The sequence below is a fragment of the Sminthopsis crassicaudata genome, chromosome 2 (assembly GCF_048593235.1).
Source record: "Sminthopsis crassicaudata isolate SCR6 chromosome 2, ASM4859323v1, whole genome shotgun sequence".
Classification (NCBI taxonomy): Eukaryota; Metazoa; Chordata; class Mammalia; order Dasyuromorphia; family Dasyuridae; genus Sminthopsis; species Sminthopsis crassicaudata.
Window position 1 is genome coordinate 109,262,715 of NC_133618.1, and position 27,553 is coordinate 109,290,267.

Genomic DNA, 27,553 nt, shown 5'->3' on the forward strand with positions numbered 1-27,553 from the left:
GGTTACCCACCATTTGCAACATATTTAGTTGTCCCCTCCCCAGAAGTTGTAGAGTCCCACTCCCAACCTGAATTTGTCTTTCCACAACTGTTTTCTCTGGATAGTTTTCCTCCTATACATTCCTCCTCTTCTCTCTGGGCTCTTCTTAATAACTCATATGTTATACAGCCCTAGTTCTCTATTGTTTTTTTATTTCTCCTCATAACTACATTTCATAACAAGCTACTTAACTCTCAAACACACACTCATTAAGTGTCTTGTTGGTCACAACATTAAAATACATTCTCCAGACTCCCCAATCTTCTTAATTTTCCACTCTTTCCTTCTCAAAACATACTTGACTTTTTTCACCTGCATTTTTTCTGATTATCAGGGTTACATATTTGAAACTTACTCTTCATCACCTATTAGCAAGGTTTGTTGTATATCACTTTGTGTTTCTATTAGACTATTCTTCAGAATAGTTCAGCTTTAAACTTTCCTTCCTTCCTTTGTTAATTGCTAATCTGGATTTGGGTCACAACTCAAATCTTAAATAGAGTCTTCTATTCAATTCAATTTCATCCAAAAAGTGACTCTGTTATACACCCAGCACTTTACTAGATGTGTGGGGGCAAACAAAGAAGCAAGAGACATGAAACCTTCTCTTGAAAATGTTGAGGTCCAATTGGAAAACAAGAATAGCACATATAGAATAGTCAATCACTTAACAATGAAAGGCAGTATTTGTTGTAATGTTGAAGTAAATCATATGAAAAATGAATGCTATGGGAAATAAAAAGGGGAAAATCAAGGTGGACTAAAGAAGTATATGAAGAATGAGAAAAGAGATAAGATTTGATCTGAGATGGGGAGGAAGGAATGGATTTTATTTCCAGACCCATAGGGAGGAGAAATTTTAGCTGAGGCAAATGCTTCAGTCTAGGCACAAGAGACAGGCTATAAAATCATGTTCTAAATGAAGTAATTACAACCTTAGCATATGAATCAAAGCTTAAGTAGGGAGTGATCAAGTCAGTACCAATAGTACATGGTAAGAGGTAACAAGTCAATGAGTACTCAATATTTGCTAAGCATTGTACTAAGTGATTGAAGAATAGCTAAAAGAAAAACCTTTCAACTATATTTAGTCCTTTCTTGAATTATGAATTATGAATCTTTAAGATATAAAGATAGGGATTGCTAATGGTAAAATTAGAGATTGGGGGGAATAATTTTAATCAAAAGGAGCTAAATAACAATTTCAAGGTTCAATGTGTGTGTACCTAAAATGTGTGTATGTGTTACAAATAAGAGAGACCCACGGTATTACATGGTATAGTATGAAGAAAATGGGCTTAATTCTTGACTCTTACTATTCCCCCATCACTGAAGGTCTTCAGGCAAAGACTGGATGACCATTTCTATGGAATGTTGTAGTAGGAATTCTTTGGGGAGATATGGGTTAAACCAGATGATTCTTAGTTGCCTTCCAACTCTAAAATTCTGCGATTTTCTAGCATTATGACCCTAGGCAAGACATTTTACTTCTCTTTGCCTCAGTTCCAACTATGAAAGGAGAGGACTAAATTGGATGTTACATTAAGCTGTTCAGAGACAACCTTAGTCAGAAATTTTGTGCTTAACCTCTTTATATTTCCCTTTTTAATAGTTCTTTCCTATTAGAACCACTAAAGTTCTCAAAGGCCATTGCTCTGGTCCAGCTATCACAGAAAAAAGTGTAATAAATTAATGCTTTCTAGAGTGTTAATTGATAATGATTTAAGGCACAGATTATTTCTATTTACAATTTAAGATTTTACCACACCAAACAATATTTAAGATATAAAGACAGGGATTGCTAATGGTAAAATTAGAGATTGGGGGGGGGAATATTTTGATTAAAAGGAACTAAATCACAATTTCAACAGCAATTATCTTCAATTTATTCCACAGTAGATTGTTTTACTACTTGTAAAGATAATTCTTATTCCATCGTCCATCTACAAGGCATCTATTGGTTGCAGACCTCTTAAGGACAAAGATTGTGTCTGTTTTTAAATAAATATGCCAGACCTACTAAACTGCTATTCACCCTTAGACATTCAATATTTGTTCACTGATTGACCAAACTCTGTACGACACCCCCCCCCTCACTACAATAGATTTTTGGAGGGTATTTAAACTAGCCCTGGGGAATTTCAGTTACAGACTTCCTTTGGCCTCAGAAACCGCTCCATCTGTCGCACAAACTTTCTCAATGCCTTCCTGGCAGTCATTTCAATTTCCCTGACAGAAAAAGTTGTGGTCTGTGCCACGACTTGAAGGTTCATTTAATGTAGATTTTGATGGGTGAACTGTAAAATAACCTCAAATCTGAGGCACATTTTTTAGATTGAAGGTGAGAGACCAATTAGTGGCACTAACTCCTCGGACAGATGGTTATTATGTGATAACTGAGGTGCCTGTCCTGTCCTGTGCCATTAAAAAGTCATCTTTTCCCTAATATCTTTCATTATAAAGAAAGAGAGTTGTACAGACCTCACAGACCGGAGGCATCTTTCCTCTACAAAATGAAGTTTATACTTGGACAGGACAGGACCCAGACATATGAAGACATGGAGCATTTCTTTTGACTTACTGGTCATGATAGCAAGAAAGAAACGGACTGCAAAAATACATATAATGCATTTTAAGATCAGGGGAATCAGAACACAGAAATTGTTTGGGATCCGTATTCTACCCCATAGCTACTTTATGGCTCAGTTCCCTGAAAGTGCTTTATTCTGAAACAAAGTCTTAAACAATCACCCATTCCTAGAACACTGAAGGCAAGCCAAATGGCAATTGATTTTGGGCACTAGCACCAAGGGGAGTTAGTATGAATGTGACTGTGCATTTCTTTAGAATACTTCCTATTCCAAAGCCCAAGAAAAATAAGTCTTAGAGTATCCACTGTTCAGTGTTTTCTCTATATCTTCTGTTTTTAATAAAACAATTACTTGGGTTAGGGTTATACAAGTCTCTTCCTCTCCCATCTCAATCTTAAACCCTGTTCATCTCTTTTTATCTCTTTAACTTTCATGAATTTCCATCTCATTTCAACACTTAAACTATAGGTTACATCTATACTATAATCTCAACATCTATATTATATATATATCCCACAAAATTTAGTACTTATTTTTATTCTGTCATTTGGTCACTATTATGATGTATCTTAATTTTGCTTCTCCAAAGAGTAGATTTTCTTCTCTTTGAAGACAAAGAGTATCTTTTTTCTATACACCTTAAAGCCTTTAGCACAAAATTGAATGCATAGAAGATTCTTAAGAAGTAGTTTTAATTGATCAATTAATGCAATTCAATATGATTGAGAAGGGTGATTTTTTTCTCTTATAATTCTTAAATAATATGCATTGATGAAATTCCATCTTTCTTCATCCCCTTAATGCTTTTACCTGCCCTCTCAGATTATCTTCTATTTACCATGTATATATCTTGTTTTCTCATAGTTGTTCATATTCTCTCTCAACTAAACTGTGAACTCCTTGATATCAGAGACTGTTTTGATGTAGTTTGGTAGCTGATTGGAAGTGAACTTTCTTTGTATCCCCAACATTTAACACTATGTCAGACACATAGTAGGCATATAATAAATGCTTCTTGACTTGATTTGACAAGGTTAGCAAGTAGGTACCATAACAAGAACCTTCTACAGTAAGGTTCCAATTAATGTGAATAATGAATCCCCTGAAGAGGTTGAATGTATTTAAATTCACACTAATCAAAGTTATAATTATATAAAATATGGTAATAGGTTCCAGCCCAAAGGAAATATGTGGTGTGAATTCAAATAATGTGACCACCTCAGGGAATACTTTATTTGCACTAATTGGGACCTAGTTGTATAGAACATGGGAAAATGGGACAATTTCTCTATGTTCCATAATTCGAGGGTACTCGTAGCTTTACAGAGAAAATAAGGAAAAAAATGGGTGAAGATAATGAAGTTTTTGAGTTGATATGAAAGTGAGTTGCTCTCATTTCTATTTGATGCTTGTACATTTTCTGTACATAAAGAGTGAAAAAAAGTTTGAAATTATCATTGTGAGAAAAGGAATAGGCATCAATGAGTTGAATAAAAGAATTACAGAACAGTAGTGAGAAAGAACTCTTCTGCTGAGATGAAGTAGAATAAGTTTATAGTGATTAAAAAATCATAACAGTTTATTGATTCCCCCCCCCAGAAGTTTACAGCACACTAGAGTAGGTGAACATAAGCAAATGATGAAGGGAGATGCATAGTTGGAGATCAATATGGCAAATATAAAGGTACAAGCTACTTAGGTGATTGTAAGCTCTGGGTTAAAATGACAAATCAAGAAATCCAAGCTTGCTCCAGAAGGAAATGAAAATAGAATAGGCATGATGGAATGGAAGAAAAAGGAAGCATCAAGAGAACAGAAACAGAGATGAAAAGAATTAAAAGATCATTCATCAACATGAACTAAAGTCTACATAATTGTGGTAGGAAATAATCTAAGGAAGAAAACTGTGAGAAGTACTAAAATCTTTAAGGAAGGTAGGATGAGTCTAAAATTTGAGAAATTACCCCAATGAGCATAGTAAGATATCTATATAACCTGATGGCATGAATTGAAAGGATTTTAATTTGAAAAAAAAATTAAGTACCTACTATGTACAAAGACAACTCCTGCTCTAAAGAGCTTCCATTATGGTAGAAAATAAAGTATATACATAACTGATTTAAAGGCAGGTATTTTAAGGAAGAGAGTACTAGCATATTAAAAACAGAACAGGGTTTCATTTAATACTTGCACCTAAGTTGAACCTTTGAAAGGAGAAAATAATTTAAAAAGGCAAAAATAAGAGACCTCATTCCAGACATGTGGAATGGTCTGGGTAAATATATGAAGGGATAAGATGTTATATATGCCACATCCAGCTGAAAGAAAGAGTTCATGAAGGGGACTGAAATGACATAGTCAACAGAAAGGCTTCTGGGTCAAGTGACCAAAAAGATGATTAATTAAACATTTTTTTCCATTCCCACTCTCAATCCCATAACCAAGAGAGTAAAGTAAAAATCCTATTAATTAATATTGGAAAATGTTAGTACTTAATATGATCACTCTATACTCCCCAACCACCAACTTCCATGACCAGGTAGGAGAGTGATTAGAAAAAATAATAAGACAAAGATATAAAATATAAGTTTTCTAATTAAAAGGAATAATATATTCTGAGAAAGCAACAGTATTAGACTATTTTTCTCTAAGAAATATGTGTGTATGTAAACATGTGTAAATGCATGTATATGATTGCTTCCAAATATATCTAGCATGAAAATTCAGGCTTTGATTATGTTTTAATAATAAGCAAAATTAGATCTATGATTTTATATGTAAGATTGTATCAATAATTATAAAGAAAATGAAGCTATTTATCCAATTTTAAAGTATCTAATAATTTTAAAGGAAAAAGGGATTTACTTTACAAGTTAAGACACATGATTTTTAAAAATTATTCTTATATCAGGAACTAGAAAAAATACCAATTAGTATATAAAAAACTAAATTTCTCTAAAGCTTCAGGTTTGGAGAGCCAATTTTTCTTAAATTAAATTATATTATCTTAGCATTGGCAGATTTTATCAGAGTTATCTATGAATTTTTATAAGTGATTTATTAAAAAAACAAATAACAAAATAACAAAAAATATAATTAAGTGAAGAAAAGCCCTCTTCAGAGCTGTCCTAAGAATGAGGTTTATTACGGAATGTCAAAGAGAAGATATCCAGGGACCAGACAACTACATAGGATATCTGGAAGTCAAAATGTTCTCATTAAATGAATTTTAGGAGTAGTTTACAAAGATATGAGGAGAAGTTAGTTTATTGCTTTGGCACTTTGTTTCATGGTATTTATATTTATTTTTAAGTTTTCTTAGTTACCTAGGAGATGTGAATCTCCCTCCCTCAAAATTAGTTCATTGTGAACCCTCTAAGTAGTTTAATCTGTAATCTGATATGAATTTTGATAATGAGTATATTATTTCTAAAAAAGCCTTATAGATTTGGCTCATAAATAAATGCTACAAGAAAAAAATGAGAAAATTGAAGGGATGAGGACAGCATGTGGTTAATTTTGAGAATTGAATGAACTACACCAACTCCATCTTATGACTCAATTCTGAAGCCATCTCATTTTCCTTTGTCTTCAAGTAGAGGTCTAGTTCAGTTTCTATCTTGTGAGAAAACTGTATTATATTGTTTAAATCTAGCCCTACATAGCTGGAAAACTGGGTCATCTTTGACTTTTTAGAGACCTTTAACTAAGGACCTAGGTCCTGAGCAGAAACTTAGATTCAAAGATTGATTCAAGATTCAAAGATTGATGCAAGAGGTTTTCTCATAATTGTATATCTCAAGTAATTCATATTAATTAGCTACATACTAATTAATCAATTATTGCTTTTCTGTTCCTTTGATTGTTCAAAGAAGAATGGGACACTTCTTTTTCTGATTTCAGGGAATTGCACTCCTTCTCTATCCTTTCCAACTTAAAAAGTTCATAATCTTTCCTCCAATTAGAAATCATATTACCTAATGTTGTATCCTTGTTGTTTTCTTTCAATTAATTGGTCTTTTAATACATAAAAGTCTGTCTCCCCCTGTATTTGTATTCTAGCTCAAGTTGAGGCTTATTATGTAATTGCATGCATTGCTTAATATATCATTATGTTAGAAAATCAAATCTTTGTTTCCTGGGTCATTTCATCTTTCACCCTCCACAAAGGAAAAGGAGCAGACTTTTGGGGGTAGAGTCAAGATGGTGGAGTAGAGAAAGTGCCCAGCTGAGCCCTCCAACCATTCCTTTCCAAACAACTTTAAAATGATGGCTTCGCATTAAATTATGAAGTGGCAGAGCCAAAAAACAGTTTGGAGTGTAACATTCTTAGATCCCAAGACAATTTAAGAATTTGCATAGAGAGATCTATGACATACCAGTGGAGGCTGGATTGGAGCCCACATGGATGAGACAGCAGTGGGATGGTGTGATGGTAGCAGAAGCAGTAGTTTGGTCATACCCAAGCTAGAGAATGTAAGAGAATCTGGTAACTGGTCACTAATTGACTACAGAGGACTCTTGTGTTGGCATTGGAAGCCAGACGAGACACCATTTGGTGATTCCATTGCCTATAACTATTCTGAGTCATAGTTCAAGAGCAGAGAAAAACACTTTCAACCAAAAAGACATGGAAGCACTGAGCAGTAGTATCATTTTTGGTCCCAAGCAATCAGGGATCCTGAGGTACTGTACTGATTACAATCCCAAGGAATCAGGGGCCCTTATTTAATAGACTAGAATGCAGATCAGAAAAGAAATGACCACATATCTTTCTAGATCATACCACTTTGGAAGAACACAAAATATCCAAACTTCCAGAACTATCTCAGGAAACAGCCATGAGAGAAAAAAAAAAAAAAAAAAAAGCTTGAAGTTGTTTGAAACAATGCCCTTTAACCCAGACCACCATCTTTACAGAAATAGTTCAGAGCCCATTATTAACATAAAATTCTGAATCAAGAAATAGGGCAGAAAGATGAGCACTACAACCAACAACAATAGCATAAAGAACCCCAGTATAACCTCACAAGATAATTTGATGACAAAGAAAGACAAAGAAAGATCAAGACCAAACTCAGAAGATAAAAACAGAATTGACCAAATGGGGAAAAAGAGATACAAAAGCTCACTCATTAACATGACTTCTTAAAAAAAAAAAAAAAAAAGCAGAATTGGCCAAATGAAAAGTGAAGAAAATACTTCCATATAATTAGAATGCAGGCAGCTAGTTGGTATAGTGGATAGAGTACTAACCCTGAAGTCAGGAGGACCTGAGTTCAAATCTGGCCTCAGATACTTAACACTTCCTAACTGTGTGACTCTAGGCAAGTCACTTAGCCCTAATTGCCTCAGCAAAAAATAAAAAAAATAAATAAATAAAGATAAAAATTAGAATTGGGCAAGTGAAAATTAATGGTTCTATGAGATATTAAAAATAATAAAACAAGGTTAAAAGAATGAAAAATGAAGAAAAATGTGAAGCATCTCATTGGAAAAACATCTGATCTGGAAAACAAATTGAGGAAAGGTAATTTTAAAACTATTTGGATTATGGGGCAGCTAGATAGTACAGAGGATAGATCACTGGCCCTGGAGTTGAAAAGATCTGAGTTCAAATCTGACCCTAGACATTTGACCTTTACTAGCTATGTGACTCTAGGCAAGCATTTGACCCCAACTGTCTTGGAAAAAAAATAAAAAGACTCCAATTATCTGAAAGCCATGATCAAAAGAATGGCCTAGAAATCATATTTCAAGAATTTATCAAGAGAAACTTCTGGGAGCCTAAAACCAGAGGGTAAAATAGAAATCAAAAGAATCTATCAATCATCTCCTGAAAGAGAAACCAAATTGAAAACTTGCAGGAATGTCATAGCCAAATTCCAAAGCTCCCAGGTCAAAGAAAATACATTTCAAGCAGCTAGAAAGAAATCACTTAAATACTATGAAGCCACAGTCAGGACCACATAAGATTAAACATGGTACTTCAAGTATGAAAAAAGACATTTAATGAAAATAGTATTTTTAAGCATTGTTGATGAAAATACCAGAACTTAAGAGAAAATGTTGCTTTCAAATAAAACTCAAAAGAAGCATAAAAATGTAAACATAAGAGAGAAATCATAAGAGATTCAATATGAAGGGTTAAACTGTTTACTTTTTTATATAGAAAGATAATGTATGTATCTTCTAAGAACTTTTTATTATTTAATTAGAAAGATTCTACATAAAAAGAGGATGAGTGTATGAGTCAATGAGGTTAAGGTGAAATAAAAAAGGAGATAGGAAAGAAAGAAGTGGGGAAAAAAGGTAGAAAAAAGTGGGAGGAGAGAGAGTAAGGAAAATTATTTCACATAAAAGAGGTATGCAAAGAAGAGCTTTTACAGGAAAAGGGAAAAATACAAACAATGTTGAACCTTACTCAGTTAAATTGGTTCAAAGAGGGGAAAAATACACAGATATAAACAAACACACAGATACATATACATACACATATTTATAACATATATAATATTAAATATGTATACTCAATTGGGAATAGAAATTTATCTTACCAAACAAAGTACTTGGCAGAGAAGATGATAGGAGAAGGGGAGGAAGAAAATGATAATAAAGTGGAGGTCAGATAAAAGAAGCCTGTGCTCAGATGCAAAATAGATTTTAGTGGAGGAAATGATAAAAACAGAAAGAAGATTAAATAGAAGAAAATAGGATGGAGGGAATACATAGTAACCATAACTGTGAATGTGAATGGGATAAACTCAACCATAAAATGAAAGCAGATAATAGAGTGGATTAGAAATTAGAATCCAATAATATGTTGTTATTGAGAAACACAATGAAAGTATGCAATTAAAAGTAAGAGCCAGAGAAGAATTCTATTATGCTTGAGCTGAAGTATAAAAGGCAGGTGTAGTAATCATGAACTCATACTAAGGAAAAGCAAAAATAGATCTAAAAGGGATAAGCAGGGAAACTATATCATCTAAAAAGGAATCATAGTCTGAATTAATAGCATATGAAATACATATGCCCCAAATGGTACAATATTCAAATTCTTAAAGGAAAAGTTAAATTAATTACAGGAAGAAATAGTAAAACTATACTATTTAATTCTCTCCTCTCAGAGTTAGATTAATCTAACCATAAAATAAATAAGGTAGAAATCAAGGAGATGAATAGAGTGTTAGAAAAGTTAAATAAGATAGACAACTGAAGATAACTGAATAAAAATAAAATGAACATACCCTTTACTTGTATATGCCACATTCACAAAAACTGTATATGCCTTTTAACCAAGCAATACAAATACTAAATCTGTTTGCCAAACAGATCAAAAAGAAGGAGAAAAGTACCCATTTGTACAAAAATATTAATACCAGCTCTTTTTGTTGTGACAAAAAATACAAAATTAGAAGGATGCCTATTAATTGGAGAATGGTTAAACAAGTATCACATTATTCTAATGAAATACTATTGTGATATAAGAAATTATGAAGAGCATAGTTTCAGAAAAGCCTGTGAAAACTTAAATGAACTCATGCAAATTAAAATGAACAAAACCAATAGAACACTATGCACAGTTACAGAAATAGTATAATGATCATCAACTGCAAAAGACTTAGCTGCTCTGATAAAGGCATGATCAAAGAGAGTTCTAAAAAGCTCATGATAAAAGGTAATATTCATCTCCAAGAAAGTAAATTTGAATACAGAATGAAACATACTTTTTTAACTTTTATTTTTAGTGTTTTTTTATTTGTGGGTTTTTTGGCAGCATAGCTGATTTAGATATGTTTTATATGATCTCACAATTATAAACCAAATCAAATTGTTTGTCTTCTCAAGGAGGAGAAAGAACATAGAGAAAGGTAAAAAAATTTGGAATTCATAATTTTTTAAAAATATTAGTAAAAAATTTATATGTAATTGGAAACATTTAACAAATTTTTAAAAATTTAAATGATAAAACTACAATCCTAAATGTCATACCTTCAAAACCTGAGTCTAATAATCATTGCCAGGGGGGTGGGGGTGGAAATAAGGATTGATATTCAATAAAAATACATAAGAAAAATACTAAACTTGAAAATCTTCTCCAAACCCCCCCCAAGATACAAGGTAAAAGAATAAATATAATTATCAAAGAAAGAATAAGTAATTAAAGAGTAATAGAAATAGAATAAGTGACTTATGAGTTAAACACATGCAATAAGATTTATTAAGAGTTTATTTTAAGGACACTAGGAAATAAATATGACAGAATTTAAAGAAATAGAAATGGGTAAGAAGAACTGAATTAGCAGAGATTAAATCCTACAACCTTGCTAAGTGAATCAATATATTTTGTGCACCAAAATTACAGAACAGAAGGCTCCATAAATAGGAAAATATGAGGTAGAGGAAAGAGGACAATATATGATATACAACAAATATATGATATATCAACTCCATGGATGAACAAGCAATGAAATTCTTTTAATTTCTCTGCCAGATGAGAGACTATAGTATAAGAGACACCAAAATGAAGGATTTAAAATGAGAGAATTAAAGTCAAATATCTCAATCCAACAGTGAAAAGGGGTCTGCTTGAAGATCACTGACTTGAGAAAAGAAATATATATGTTTGTAATGAAAAAGAAGAACTAAATCATTTCCTCTAAGCATTATGTCACCACTGGTAACATTGTGTCCCAAAGAAGGGAAATATGAACTCCTAGGAGCAAGTAGTACCCGTGAGAATGGGAAGAAATGAATAAAACAGTATGGAAAAAAAGGAAAGGGAATGATTACCAACAAGACATGTTGGGGAATAGGCTTCACCATATGTCCTATGACTAAATGTTAATTTCTAACATGAAACTCTGTTTCTCATGCATTTCTCATGTATTTCTAAAATTAATTCTAAAGAGAAAGGGAAGAATGAGGAGGCAGATCTACAAAGGGAAAAAGAAATAAGTTGAAAGAAAGAAGGTGGAAGTTATATTGAATTCATCACTTAATTGATGGGAGAGAGTAGAGAGAAAGAGAAGAATCAGATAACAAAAGAAAAAAAATAAACCAATAATATCAGTTAAACTCTAAAATTAAGGAAAGAGTTGACCAATGAGAGGTAATGAGGTGAAGAAAAGAGTCTGGTTAGTTGAATCAAAACTTAGTTACTAAGTATTTTCTTAAGAGTAAAGGATATTTTAAAAGTGCAATAGTAGAGAATCTAAAAGAGCAAAAGAAACCCAACTTTCATAATTTGAATGTGAATGCATTAAACAATCATATAAAGAAAAAACAAAAGAAGAATGTATTAAAAAAAAAAAAAAAAAGCAAAGGCATACATAGAATAAAAATGAGAGATTGGAACAAAATTTCCCCTGCAGCAGGAAAAATTTTAAAAGCAGAATTTGCGGCCATGCTATCATATGAAGCAAATATAAAATTTCCTAATATAAACAGAATTAAAGAAGGAAATTACATTATATTTAAAGGAACTATAGAAAATAAGCCAATATCTTTATTAAGAATATATTAAAATAGCACAATGTATTAAATCTGAAAGAAAAATTTGTACTATAAAATGAAATAGAAAACAATACAATAATAGTAGGAGGTTTCACCATGTCTTTTTTTTTTCACAGTTAGACAAATCTCACAGAAAAATAACCAAAAAGAAAACTATAGAGCTGGAGAAGCTGTTGGGAAATTTAATACTTAAAGACTTTGAGTATGTTTTCAGAGAGTCATTAAAATATATTTCAAAGTATCATAAGTACTTTTACAAAAAGTAGACCTATTAAGACCCTATTAGATAATTACAATTATTTAAAAAAAGAAACATTGAAAGAATACATTTAAAACTATAATTCAATAAGCAACAATTACTTTCAGAGACATCAAAAGTCAGAGATCCAAGTAATTATATTATAAATTCTAAAAGAAAACCCCCCAAAATAAGTCACTATTATTCACACACACATACACACACACACAAAAAAAACCACCAGATAATTATGTGACAACACATCAAGTTCATTTTTTTTTCTGAGAAGAAGCTAACATACTTCTTGGGGACCTAAAAAGGATACTGACATGATATAAAAAGAGAATTGCTAGAATGAATGTATATTTTAAAATTAGAAATTTAATAATAAAAATAAGTAAACAAAATCAAAATAAGCACATAAAAGGAATCTTGAAAAGTACAAAGTAAATAAATTTTAAAAAAATTTAAATGAAAATGTACGAAATTATTTATTTGAAAATAATAAGAAAACAAATATATTTTGCTAACATGATTAAAAAGGAAAAAATATTAAGTTATATAATAAAAATAAAGGACCAAACCAAAAGAAAAGAATATTTTAAAAAGTGCTAAATTTACAAAACTGAGAAGGCAAAAAATAGTCTATAAGATTAACTTTGAGAATATAAAACCTCCAAACTAACTGATGACAAAATAGAAATTTTATACAATTGAATCTCAGGAAAGGAAAGGAAACTAATTGTTAGGAGCAACCGAAAGAGGAAAAATCTTGTTCCAGATGGATTTCCAAGAGAAGTCAAACAAACTTTAAATATTACTACTACCTATACTACACAAATTCTCAAAAGCTGAGTAAAAAAGCACTCTACCAGATTCCCTCATGAAACAAATATAATCCTACTGTCTAACCCAATGAAGCAAAGAAAATGAATTATCAAAAATTATCATTAATGAATACAGATATAAGAATTTTAATGAGATTTTTTTTTTCCTGAGGCAATTGGGGTTAAATGATTTGCCCACAGTCACACAGTTAGGAAGTATTAAGTATCTGAGTCTGCATTTGAACTCATGTCCTCCTCATTTCAGGACCGGTGCTCTATCTACTGTGCTATTTAGCTGCCCCATGAAATATTTTTAAACAAACTTGCTATCCAAAGACTATTCTTTGTGATGAAGTTGGATTTATTATAAGAATGCAAAGATACTTTGAAATTAGAAAAGTAATAAACAAAATTAATCATATCAAAAACAAAAATATCCAAAATGATACAGCTAAATTGGATGCAGAAAAATCCTTTGACAGGTTATAATACTTGTTTACATTTTTAATAACCTACAAAATAATCAAAAAGCTTTATTTTTCTTTACTGTAGTAAAAAGCATCTATCCATAACTGAGAATAAGCCTTATATACAATAGGGGGGCAATACAGGGAAGTTTTATCTGTATAAGAGCAAGGATATCCCCTCTTCCTATTGTTATTTAATATAGTTCTATCAATGGTATCAATAACTGAAAAAGAGAAAAACACTAAAGACAGAAAGGTAGACAAGGTTATTTCAATTTGTTGATGATCTGATAGTTTACTTAGAAAACATTAGGGGATAAACAAAGAAAATAACTGAGACAATAATTCCAGCAAAGTTGCAAGCCACAGAATAAACCCACAAAATTAGCAGCATTTCTATACAGGGTATCCCAGTCTTATTGCAATTTTAAATTACTAAAATAAACTAAAATAAACTAAAATAAAATCTTTTGAACACTGTCTTAAACAACATCCGGGAGACAATGCTAGAAATGGGGATTCCATTTTAACTACAAAATGCATAAAATATTTGGGAGTACATCTACTGATGTATAATCATTCCTATTTAGATTCAATTACAAAGAGAAGGATTATGAGATTTAGAGAACTGTGATTGCCTCAGTTCCTCATCTGTAAAATGAGCTAGAGAAGGAAATGGAAAATCATCCCAGTATCATTGCCAAGAAAACTCCAAATGGGGTTACAAAATCAGATATAACTGAACAAAACAGAACAAGCACTGATGCCATGTGCTGGTGGTAAATTAATAAGCCATTAAGAAAACTAGATAACTGTAGCATTCATACCTTTTGACCAATAGATTAATTATAAGCATATAAATTCGAGAAAGTTAATGACAAAAGCAAGTCTCCAAATTATATCAGATTATAGCAGTACTTTTTGTGCAAAGAACTGAAAACAAAACAAAAAAAAAAGTCCATCTATTGGCAAGTAGCTAAATAAATTATGATATGGGGACGTAATGGAGATTCAATGTGTTGTAAGAAATTAATGAACATGACAAATTCAGAGAATCATGATAAGATTTATAGGAACTGATGCAAAGTACAATAAAACTAAATTAGAAAATCAACATACAGAATGACTATAATAAATAATTCTTTCCCAAATGTAAAAAAAAATATATCAAAATAATCAAAACTTATTCTTGAGAAATTATAATGAACAAGCTTGGCCCTAAGGAAAAGAAATCTGCCTCCATTCTTTTGCAAAGTGGGAAAGAAGGTTTCACTGGTGTTGAACATTGCCTATGTCATCAGACATTTCAAGTGAATTAATTGGTTTACCCTTTTTTCCCTTCTTTTAATTTTTTTAAATAAAAGATTGCTTTCTGAGAGGCAATAGCACAAGGGATATTGAAGAAATATTTAAAATAAATATGATGATAAATGTTTTAATAAAGTTGAAATTCAAAAGAGAAGAGATTGAGAGACAGTAGGGGAACAATGATCTAGAAACAATTATGAAATTAAGTAGGCCAACTCCTTTAACCCTCTTTGAGAGTTGGATTGAATAGCCCTCCCTTGGAGAAAATAAGGTATCCTCTGGTGAGCATATGGATTATCATTTGTTGGGGATCAGATGTGAGTTTATATGAAAGATGGAGAATTAATAGGGAATTTAATGTATAGTAAAATGGGAATCCAAGGGGGCATGCTAGAAGGGTCTAGTAGAAGTATAAGTGTGGAGCAAGAGTATAATTTTCAAATCTATATTTTAAATTTGTTCTAGGAGATTGAATGTATATATTTGTGTGAAGAATGGAGAATAATTGAGAACTTTATTTATATTAGGATAGGTGCTGCAAAGAGCATAGGGGAAGGGACTAATAAAAGCATGAATGGTGATGGGACATAATTTCTACTTAGATCAAGGGTAGATGTAAGGGCACAGGAAGAGATATTAGGAAAAAAAGGTTCTGTTTTAGGATAACAAGCATTATGAAATCAGCATATTAGGATGTAGGTTGGAGGGACATGTTGATACAGAGCCCACTCATCATATACACACAATTCCATAATAAATTCTGGCATATTGATAGGTAATTCATATGAACTGAGAAGTAAGGGCTATTTTGCTACCACAACTATTTTGAAATCTCCCAAGGTGTTTTTGTTTTGCTTTGTTTTGTTTTTTTCTGAAAATTCACCAAGGCAAATCACTTATTCTTTTTAAGCATCTTGAGTTTGAAAGTTATCTTTTTATGACTTCTTGTACCCAGTAGACTGGATATTCATTTTATGCAATTTTTCCCATATTAAGAAGTTGGGGAAGGACACAATTTTATTGACTCTGTCCCTAGCAATTATAATTATCATGTTCTTCCTCCTCCACACTCCAATTATTCAATGTATATTAAACATTTGCTTAAGGAATCAGAGGTCTGAATTCTATTTCCACCTTTTACAGGGCCTTCATATTTAAGATAAATCTTTAACATCATATACTACAAAGCTGTTGATATGCATTAATAGAGAGTTTTCTCACTTGAAATTTCCTTTTACTAATAAAATCACCCTAGTCTGGCTATGTTCCATAGATATAGGCACTGTTCAAGATATTGAAAATACAAAGACAAAACTCAAACCCTCCCTACCCTTGAGAAGCATATATTCTATTGGAAGAAAACAATGTATGCACTCAAAAGCATAAAATATATCCACATATAAATGAATGTTGTTTCCTTAACAATAGGATCATCCCAAAGCAAGTCTTCCTCTACAAGTTGCTCCCTACTACACTATCAATTAAAAGTGGCTCAGGGAATTACCTAGTTCCTGCCTGGAACAAGTAAAGAAATATAACAACCAGGAAATATCACCTCTGCTCCTTCTTGACCTTTGAACAAAACCTGCTTTTCTTCTTCATAAGGCAAGGCCAGGAAGACAGAGCTTCACTCTAGATGGAGAGTCAGATTCTATGACAAGGAAGCTGGGCAGACCTGATTAAATATTGAGAAGGAGAGTCCATTGACTTGGCATCAGTAAAATATGGTTTGAAATAAAACCCCTGGAGTGCCACACCCCCTAGTCTGCCCAGGGCCATGCCTTTTAAGGCAGGACAATTATAATTAATTGAGTGATCTGACAGAAAGCATACATGCATTGAAAAGCATAGGATGTGTCACTTCTCTGCACATTCACTAAAAATCATCCAGGCATTCAAAGGGTTAATCCAAGATCAACAGACCAAGGACAGCCAATTCTGCCTGTGGCTACTGCTAGTCTAGTGTGTTGCTGTAGGCTTTAGAAACAGCTTGTACTTTCAACTCAGCACAGTCATTTTTAAAGAAATAATCACTCCAAGTTTACAGTGGCATCCCACAGACAATCCTGAACTCTGATTACTTCCCACTTAAGCAATCAATTCTTTATCTTTAATAGTGGGGAAAGATTGGGGCATAGCTGTAGATCAATTCTATTGGCTTCAATGCTCCATTTTTTTTCAGTGCATCATGACAATTTCTAGAGTGTGTCACCAAATTTCACAGGATGATAGATCAAGAATTGGATGGCTCTCTTGTCTTATCCCCTCATTTTACAGACAAGATCGATGGGTCTCAGGACTGAGAAGGGTCAAGTGTATATGACAACAATAGGCTGATGTTCACTGCTGGACAAAATTTAGACTAGTGAGATATGGTGGAATGAACATCAGTTTTGAGAGGTAGTGTAGCAGATTAGATGGAGAGCTGATCATAAAATCTTTAAAATTTGAATTCAAATCTCTTCTCTGTCATTTATAAACTGGCTAATGTTAAAGCAGCTGTTTCAGTTGTATCTGATTCTTTGTGAGTTTTCTTGACAAAGATAATGAAGGGGTTTCCCAATTCCTTCTCCAGATCATTTTACAGATGAGGAAACTGAGGCAAACAGGAAAAGGTGATTTGTCCAGAGTCATACACTTAGTAACTGATTGAATCCAGATTTGAACATAATAAGGTGAATTTTCCTGAGGTAGCAAAATGAATAGAGTGCTAGAACTGGAGTCAAGAAGTTCCTCAGGTTCAGACTCTAACTATGTAATCCTGAGCAATTCACTTAACTTCTGTCTGCCTCAATTTACTCCACTATAAATGGGGTAATAACAGTATCTAATTCTCATTGTTTTTTGTGAGTAAGAAATGCGAAATAAGTAAAGTACTTTTGCAAACTTCAAAACATTCTATAAATAATAGATTAAGAGATAGAGGGCATACAGAGAACCATTAACTCTGCCCCTTCATTTTACAGATTAAAAGAAAAACTAAATAGGAAGGCAAGTCACTTAGAAAATTTTGTTTACCTCAGTTTCCCCAATGTAAAATGGGGATGATAATAATAGTACCTATCTCCCAGGGTTTTTATGAGGATCAAATGAGATCATATTTACAAAATATTTAGCATAGTGCCTGTCATAAAATAATAGAACCTGCCTTACAGGGAAGTATAAGGTTCCAATGAAATATGTCATTTTGTAATAATTTTGCAAATATAAATGTGCTATAGAAATGTGAGAGAAAAGAAATAGTGTTAATACTAGCAGAAGTAGCAGCAGAAGCTGCAGTAGTGGGGTGGTAGTAGTAGTAGTCGTGATACTAGTAGTAGTGATGGTGTTGGCAACAGTGGTAGTTCATGTGATGATAATTATGATGGCAGCCATAGCAAGAACAATAATAGAGGACTTTGATTTGAATTCTGATTATGCCAGTTACAGGTCATATGGCTTTAGCCATCTGTGGAGTTCAGTTTCCTCATCTGTAAAATAGAGGGGTTTACTAGGTCATCTCCAAGAACCCTTCCACCTCTCAATCCTATGATCCTCACAGCTCAAGAGATTTAGAATGCATGGCTCAAAGTCAAAATGATAGGAAATGCAAGTTCTTTCCTTCCAAATAAGAACAAGACATGCTTGGAAACATCAAGATTTCAGCTATGAGTAGCATTCTTCTAATTAAAAATAAACTAATTTCATTATTTCTATTTACAGTCATCCTATAAATCAGTAGTCATTTTGAAGGTAGGGAGATAAGCTGGAAGCATATGTTTAAAAATCCCAAATGCTTATGAGAGTATCATTACAGTAAACATTCTCTGATTTGTTTCTATACATTCAGTACTCATCTCCAAAGGGTTTTCCAAACTGTGAGGGTGGTACTTGCAAGAATTAACTTCAATATCTGTCTTCAAGATTAGACACCCACAAAGATTATGCAACACAATTAGTACCTAGATTTTATAATTTATTTTTTTTCCAAGCCTGCCTCCTATTCCCCATCCCCTTCCATGTTCTCCATTGGGTGATAGGATAAGAAATGATTGAAAAACAGGGAAGAGGATGGAGAATGTTTATACCTATATTTCATTTAGTTCTTCCTGTTCATAATAAGTTAATAATCAATTGTATCACATGTTTTCTCACCTACTCTCGCAACTTCCAATTTCAATGAGGTTCTAGAAGAAATGTTGTATCTAGGTGAAGGAATGAGTTTTTCTCCAAATAAAAGAGAGTTTTCATGAACTCCAACCAATATACTTTTTACCATGACTATCAGTTGATAGCAATTGGTCAGCCAGTCATAATTAGATTTTAGGAAGTGGTATAGTAAAAATAGCTAGTACAAAATCTAACCCCAAAGTTCTGTGACACTCTCACATGTACATACATAGTCTAGGGAAAAGTGGATTAACCTAAGAGAGTATATATGTCAAAGGATTAACTCACAGTTCCTAAAAGTCTTGTTTCTGGAGTCCTCAAAATGTTTTCTTCAGAAATGGTTTACCTTTTTTTGCTGGGCTCTTTGTAGGAAACGGATCTTAGAATCTGTTTTCCTGAAATTGGAAATTAGTATGGCAGAAATTAGATATGGATCCACACTTAACACCATATACCAAGATAAGATCAAAATGGGTCCATGATTTAGGCATAAAGAGGGAGATAATAAATAGATTAGAGGAACAGAGGATAATCTACCTCTCAGACTTGTGGAGGAGGAAGGAATTTATGACCAGAGGAGAACTAGAGATCATTATTGATCACAAAATAGAAGATTTTGATTACATCAAACTAAAAAGTTTCTGTACAAATAATACTAATGCAAACAAGATTAGAAGGGAAGTAACAAATTGGGAAAATATTTTTAAAAACAAAGGTTCTGACAAAGGTCTCATTTCCAAAATATATAGAGAACTGACCATAATTTATAAGAAACCAAACCATTCTCCAATTGATAAATGGTCAAAGGATATGAACCGACAATTCTCAGAGGAAGAAATTGAAACTATATCCACTCACATGAAAGAGTGTTCCAAATCACTACTGATCAGAGAAATGCAAATTAAGACCACTCTGAGATACCACTACACACCTGTCAGATTGGCTAAGATGACAGGAACAAATAATGACAAATGTTGGAGGGGATGTGGGGAAATTGGGACACTAATACATTGCTGGTGGAGTTGTGAAAGAATCCAGCCATTCTGGAGAGCAATCTGGAATTATGCCCAAAAAGTTATCAAACTGTGCATACCCTTTGACCCAGCAGCGCTACTACTGGGATTATATCCCAAAGAAATAATAAAGAGCGGAAAGAGACATATATGTGCCAAAATGTTTGTGGCAGCTCTTTTTGTTGTAGCTAGAAATTGGAAGATGAATGGATGTCCATCAGTTGGAGAATGGTTGGGTAAATTGTGGTATATGAAGGTTATGGAATATTATTGCTCGGTAAGAAATGACCAGCAGGAGGAATATAGAGAGGCCTGGAGAGACTTAAATCAACTGATGCTGAGTGAAATGAGCAGAACCAGAAGATCACTGTACACTTCAACAACAATACTGTATGAGGATGTATTCTGATGGAAGTGGAAATCTTCAACATAAAGAAGATCCAACTCACTTCCAGTTGATCAATGATGGACAGAGGTAGCTACACCCAGAGAAGAAACACTGGGAGGGGAATGAAAATTGTTAGCACTAATATCTGTCTGCCCAGGTTGCATGTACCTTCGGATTCTAATGTTTATTGTGCAACAAGAAAATGATATTCGCACACATGTATTGTACCTAGACTATATTGTAACACATGTAAAATGTATGGGATTGCCTGTCATCGGGGGGAGGGAATAGAGGGAGGGGGGGTAATTTGGAAAAATGAATACAAGGGATAATATTATAAAAAAAAAAATATATATATATATAAAAAACTGGAGGAAAAAAAAAATCTTCAATGTCTCCCTATTGCCTTGTAGATAAAATAAAAAATTCTCAACCTGGCAATTAAAAATCTTCACAGACTAAAAAAAAAAAAAAAAAAAAAAAAAAAAAAAAGAATCTGTTTTCCTGGTTTCATTCAGTGTTAAGCCTCCTAATGCTTATACTACTATCAATCACCACTATTCTAAGGGTGATATAAGGATATTGATAGGAAAATGGAAAGTACAAGATCCCCTAGCCCTTTGGAAAGTTACAGAGTCCCTCTCCATCAAAAGTAGATGAGGATAGTAGAGTGTTTTTTGTCTCTCCTTTCAAATAATTCCTTCTCAAAGATTTAGTTGGAATGCGCTTTCCTCTCCATTGCCAAGCATGGGAGTCTCTTGAGCCTAAATTAACTCAATAATTTATAGATGATCCATCCATAGGGTAAGAACAAGTTTCCCCAGGCAATCTGAACACACTTCTGGTGCAACATCATTCCTATTGATCAAGGACTTCTAAAGCCTATGATTGATTGATTCAATAGATAAGTGTTTTCCCCTGGTTAAAGTACCAGCCCTTAACATTTTGTACTAAGATGCAGTGATCTGATTGACTTTAACTAACCCTTATTCTATCATTTTCTTGACTTTTTATTTAAATCAGTAGCATGGATGGGGGTGGAGGAGGATGAATAATCTCAATGGTTTGATCAAAAGTAGGACTTCTTGAAGTCAAACCAAGAAGATTCCTTAGGCAATTGGGGACTGAAAAGGTCGGGAATGGGGGAAATAGAAGGATGATTATTCCAATGGGATTGGGAATTCAAATTAAGAAGTCAGGTATGAGATATTAACTTGTCAAGGATCAGGTAAAAAGTCGTCAGAACAAGATGGCAGGATTTGTATTCTCAACTCCATATATGTCCTTGCACAAATGCACATCACACACACACACACACACACACACACACACACACACATACACACACACACACACACACATCCTCTGTATCTGTCTATGTCTCTGTAATTCCCATGAAGTTGTGTCGGTGGAGTGTCCTGGATAGTTTTGAATGTTTGTGCTATTCAAGTATTCAAATTACCATTTAGATCCACTATCACTCATTGTGACCAATAAGAATTGACTCCCCAAAACCAGGTGCAGCCTCCTTTTCAAATCCCTTCAGGAAAGGCACCCTAATCACAATAAGGGTTATATCTGGGCAAAGCACTCTGATTGAAGCCCATTAAATCTATTAGGACTTGAGATTTCCTAGGGGAGATCATATTAAAAATATATTTGATGATCAAGCCCATAAGGCAGGTGCAAACCCTGCTCACTTCATGACTTGTCTAAGTTTATAATAATAAAAATGGACCATATTTCTTACCTATGTGCCTCTGAGGAAAGATTGTGCAACATGCAGCATCCTTCTAATCGAAATTAACTCCCAGATTATTAAAAGGATGTTTTTCTCCCCACTTTAGGTCAAGGTGAATCATCAAAGCTTTTTCTTATGTTATTAACCAAGTACTTGATGTACTAGACTCAGATATTAAAAAGCATTAGCCAAGCCATCATGGCCAACGAGTCATGAGCACATGCAAAATTGGAGGAAGAAAATAGGTTATTTACCAAGGGAGTCAATGACTTGAAATATTAGAAGCCAGATATAGCTACTTATTGAAATGGAGGCCAGACCCTATTCCAGTATAATTCCAAATAGAAAAGAAGTCTCTAACCTCTGACTCAACTTAGAGAACAGAATAATGAAATATTACATATTTTGTATATATTCACATACACATATAGATAATGAATGTTTTATATGTATACATATATGTATGTATCTGTATGTACATATAAAAGAAGCATGACATAGTTTATATAGACAACTGGCCTCTGATACAAGAAAATCTGGGTTCAAGTCCAGCCTATGACATACTATCAGTGTATTCTTGGGCAATCATTTCTCTCCTGATATGTACTGATATTTGTTAGATGATATATTTATTGATGGAGGTTGACCCATCTAAGACTTCTTTGTATCTAGTCCCTATCCTCATATATATGTATGTATACATGTACCACCCACACCATACCCTATCCTAGTTGACATAATCAGAGAAAGTAAGGGGAATTATAATATAGACAAGAAGTGTTAACATGTTCAAAGAAGTATAAAGATAAATCCGTACTGTGCCTATAGTTGGGACTGTCTGGGAAGGAAACAGATTTGTGAAATGTGCTCCCTTTATCTTTTCCAGAAAACATCAAAACTGAAGAGGGGCATCTTTCTCCTTCCCCTTCCCTCGTAATTACATCTGGCAACCAAGCTACACAATACTCCATAATAGCAAATATTTTCCTCAGCTCTCTCATTCCAAGATAGATAATTGGAGTAGGAAGAATTTTTAAAGTACATGATTTTAAGGTGGAAGTAGAAGAGAAATCAACTATGAATACAAGGGAAGATTATCACTGGTTGAATGAGTACTGGATTTTGGGTACTCAACCCCTTAAATAGAGAGAACTTAGGTAGAGGAACAAGTTCCTATCTCAGCTTTATTATCTACTTTTAATGACTAATATAATGCTCTAAATATAGCTGACAATTAATGAGTGTATGTTGTTGAAATTCTTAAGTTAGGATTTCATCTCCTTGTGATCCCATTTTTAAAAAATGGGGACATATTGAAATAATTGACACAAAGAATGGTATTTTGACTTCTCAGTTCTTCTTTCCTTCTGCTAGAGGGGCAGTTTTAAAGAACTTTCCAACATAGTGATTTTTGTAATACAAATTGTTTTCCAAAGTATTACTTCCAGTCATCCCATAACTCTACACATAAAAAAAAAAAAAGCATTGGTCTTGGAGTCAAAAGATTTGAGTTCCAGATTCTCTAAACCATTCTCCACACAGTTGCCAAAATGATATTTCCAAAGTACAACTCTCAGTATGTCATATCATATTTAAAACTCTTTAGTGACTCTACATTGCTTCTAGGATAAATGGACTATCCTTGATCTGACATTTAAAGTGTCTAGTACATGTTATTACTTATCTTCATGCATTTGCTATTCTAGTCAATCAGCAAAGAGACATTTATTAATCACCTATTCTGGGCCAGGAATTATGCTAACCCCTAGGGATACAAAGCAGTCCTTGGATCTCAAAGAATTTGGGGTTCTTCCCCTTCCCTCCTCTCAGTGATTTTAAAAGCTTTTTCCTGGTCCATTTTTCTAACCAGGGCTATCCTTCCTTATTCAACCTTAAGCTCCTAAGGACTCTTTTTATTATGGAAGAACTTAGTGTGGATTTTTGTTGCTACTGTTCAGTGGTTTCAGCCACATCTGAGTCTTCATGACCACATTTGGCTAGTGCAATCTCCTTCATATTACAGATAAGGAAACTCAGTGATAGTTGAAGCTTTTAGATAGGTGAAGTTCATACAGCTAATTAGGGACAGAGCTAGAATTAGACTATAGGTTATCTGGGTCTCTTTGCATTATCCCATACCGATTCTTATTAGACATTTACAGTTGAGTGTGAATTAAGGTAACTGGTATTACCTTTTGCTAGTGTTTTTTTAGCCTAACGTTTAATTACTAAAAGAAACAGTTTTTCTCTTGGGAAATTAATTTTGAGCATCAGGGAGCAGGTAGATATATTTTTAGGGGGAGTAGGGGCTTCATGAAGTGGCCTTGACATCATACCCTATAAACAATCACTAACACCACCTAACCCTAGGTCAGCCAACAATAGTAAAATCTAAAGATCTTTGTGCTCAAGTGACTTTTTCCTGTTCTTTATAGGTACATCTCCTGCAGTTATTTCCTTTAGCACTTACCTCCATGTAAGGTTGGGCTTCCTTAGTTACCCACTGCTACTTCTGGCTATTTCCTCTCCCACTCTCCTTCATCTTTCTATCTTTTTGTCTCTTTTCTTTTTGCCCCTTTCCCCATTCTCATGTCTCTCCTTCCCCTTTCCTTCCTCATCCCCTTTTCCTTTTCTTCTTTCTCCCCTCCCCCATACTCCCACAGCAGTTCCCTTTCCCTTTTCCCTTTCTCCTCTCCCTTTTAATCCTTATTTTTCTCCTTCTCTCCTCTTCTTCTCTCCCTAATCTTTGACTCTTCTCTTCTTTCCTTCACCTTTTTCCTCTTTCCTTCATCTTTTCTCTCTCCCTCTCCCTCACCTACTTCTCCTATCCACTCTCCTCCTATGTCTTCTTCCCCTTTTTTTACTTTTTGCCTCATTGTCTCCCTCCCTTTCTACCAATCCTGTTTTGAGAACAGAAGTTTGCATTAACTGAGCAAATGCACACAATCTTCTGATGTATGGATGGATTTGGAGCTTGAATGTTGCTTGTAGAAAATAGGCGCCCTGTTTATCTTTATTTGTATAGTCCAGGCTACTGTTTGGCAAATGTTTTTCATTTTCTTTCACTCTCCTTTTCCTGATCATAATTTATTACAAGTTACACTCTTTCCCTCTTTTTAGGCTTATTTAAAAGTAAAGTTTAAAAAGCAATATTAAATCAAATGTCGGTTTCAATTTGCAGTATACAACTTTACTTGTTTTCATAGGTCCAATCCTGTTCCTGATGCTTAGGGAAAAGCATCTCCTTATCAATCTGCATTTGATTCCAGTAAGTTTTGTTTCTTTCTTGACTTATTTTGTTTGCTATTGCCATTTGTGTATTTGTTTGCTTTGGCAGAAACCATACATCCTTCACGACTGGTGGCAACAGGTAGGGGCTTGATTTATATTTTAAGTTCTTAATCTTCATATTTTATTATATTGGGGTCATCATTAAAATAATTCAACTTTGTGAGGTAAAGGGAGGAAAGGGATATAGTGTGGGAGTTTCTCTGACAGTCAACTCAGAAAAATGCCACACAGTGAGAGATTGGAGATAGGAAGTTATTCCCTTTCCAAGCTTCATGTCCAGCCCCACCACCAGAACATGTGTGAGGGAAAAAGTGGAGGGAGAGGAGAAGAATGTGTGGCTCATTCTAATAATGAGGATGAGGATGATTGCTAGACACTGACATACAGCACGTACTATGAGCCAGACACTGTGCTAAGTGTATTACAAATATCATATTTAATCCTCACAACATCCCTGGGAGGTTGATGATATTTTTATTCCCATTTTAAAGTTGAGGAAATTGAGGCAAATAGAGATTAAGTGATTTGCACTGGTTCACATAGCTAGTATCTGAGAAAAAAATTTGAAGTAGACCTTCCTGACTCTAGGACAAGAACTTCATCCACTAGCTGCCTAGGCTAAGCAAAGATTAGCTTTTTTTTTTTCTTAACCCAGAGGACTCAGCACATATGATCAATCCAACCCCCAAATTATACATTTGTTATATTGATTTCTCTTACCTAGATTATTCCAAGATGTCAGAGGAACATTGGAGAATTACTAAAGAGAAAGCTGTTTTGACTCTGTGAGATTTTACATTATACACTGATCTTAGAATCTAATTCTCTGTAAGATTTCTCTTCAATGTGTTTTGATGCTGATGTAGGTACTCCCTTTATTCATGAAGATTAAAAACTATCCATGTCTTCTCATCTTGTTCTTGTTTTGTCTGTGACTTTCTATCAATCCTCTTCTCTGTGCACTAAGGACCTTCCTTTGGGTTTTCATTTGTCATAGACACTAGTGCAATATGAATGAATAAATGGATGAATGAAGTATTTGTTAAATACTGAACAAAACAATGCTAAGTACTAAGAATGCAAATAGAAAAACAATGCCATCCTTCCTCTTAAGGAGCTTACATTCTAATGGGGGAAGAACATATAGGGAAACTGTTTCTTTTTATCTTCTGCTTTTTAGTGCAATCCAGATCCTTTTCAGATGATTTGTCTTTGGTAATGGCCACAAGACATATGTCATAGTCTACTACATAGTATATATAGTATATACTATGTAGTATATTTACCATATACTTTTTTTCCATTGTAGCCCCTGAAATTTTGATTTTTCTGAGATCTATAGCTTTATAAGAGAATATTGATGGAAAATGTGTGTGGGGGATATCTGCAAAGAGCTACTTGGAATGATTAAAAAAAGATTACAAAATTTCCCAAATTGAATTTAACTTTTTAATTCAATTCTTGGCCCTGTTCATTGGTTATGTATAGTTCATTTTCAAATCTATTTTCTATTATCTATTTTCAAATCTTTTTGAATCTATAGCTACACATTTCTTTATTGATTTGGACTAATTCAATGGACTTTCCTTTCAATTTAATGTTATAATTTGGCCAATACATATTTTTAATCCACTTGATTATTTCCTGTGTGGTAACCTTTTTGATTTGTTTTGTTTTGAGCATTTATTGAGAAATCTGTATAATGTTCAACAGCTTAATTCACTCAGGATATTGTCTTTCTTTGTCAGGAACATATCCTTAAATAGAACTTCATCATCTATAGCAAATGTTCTTAACCTTTTTGGTGTCATGAACTGCTTTGACAGTCTGGTGACATCTATGAATCCCTTCTTGGGGTGATGCTTTAAAATGCATAGAACAAAATATATTGTATTGCAAAGAAAAAATGTATATTAACATGCAGTTACATAAATATTTTTAAAAACAAGTCCATGGACCCAAGGTTAAAATTCTTGATTTAT

The 27,553-nt window shown here is 33.5% G+C and overlaps 1 long non-coding RNA gene across 1 annotated transcript in view; it reads right to left on the reverse strand.

Annotated features, from left to right (window-relative positions):
- LOC141553245 (uncharacterized) overlaps window positions 1–19,536 on the reverse strand; it is a 75,218-nt gene extending 55,682 nt beyond the window's left edge. The window contains exon 1 of the long non-coding RNA XR_012485344.1: window positions 19,427–19,536. This is a non-coding gene — a long non-coding RNA (uncharacterized LOC141553245). The remainder of the gene's footprint in view (window positions 1–19,426) is intronic.
- Window positions 19,537–27,553: the final 8,017 nt, after the last annotated feature.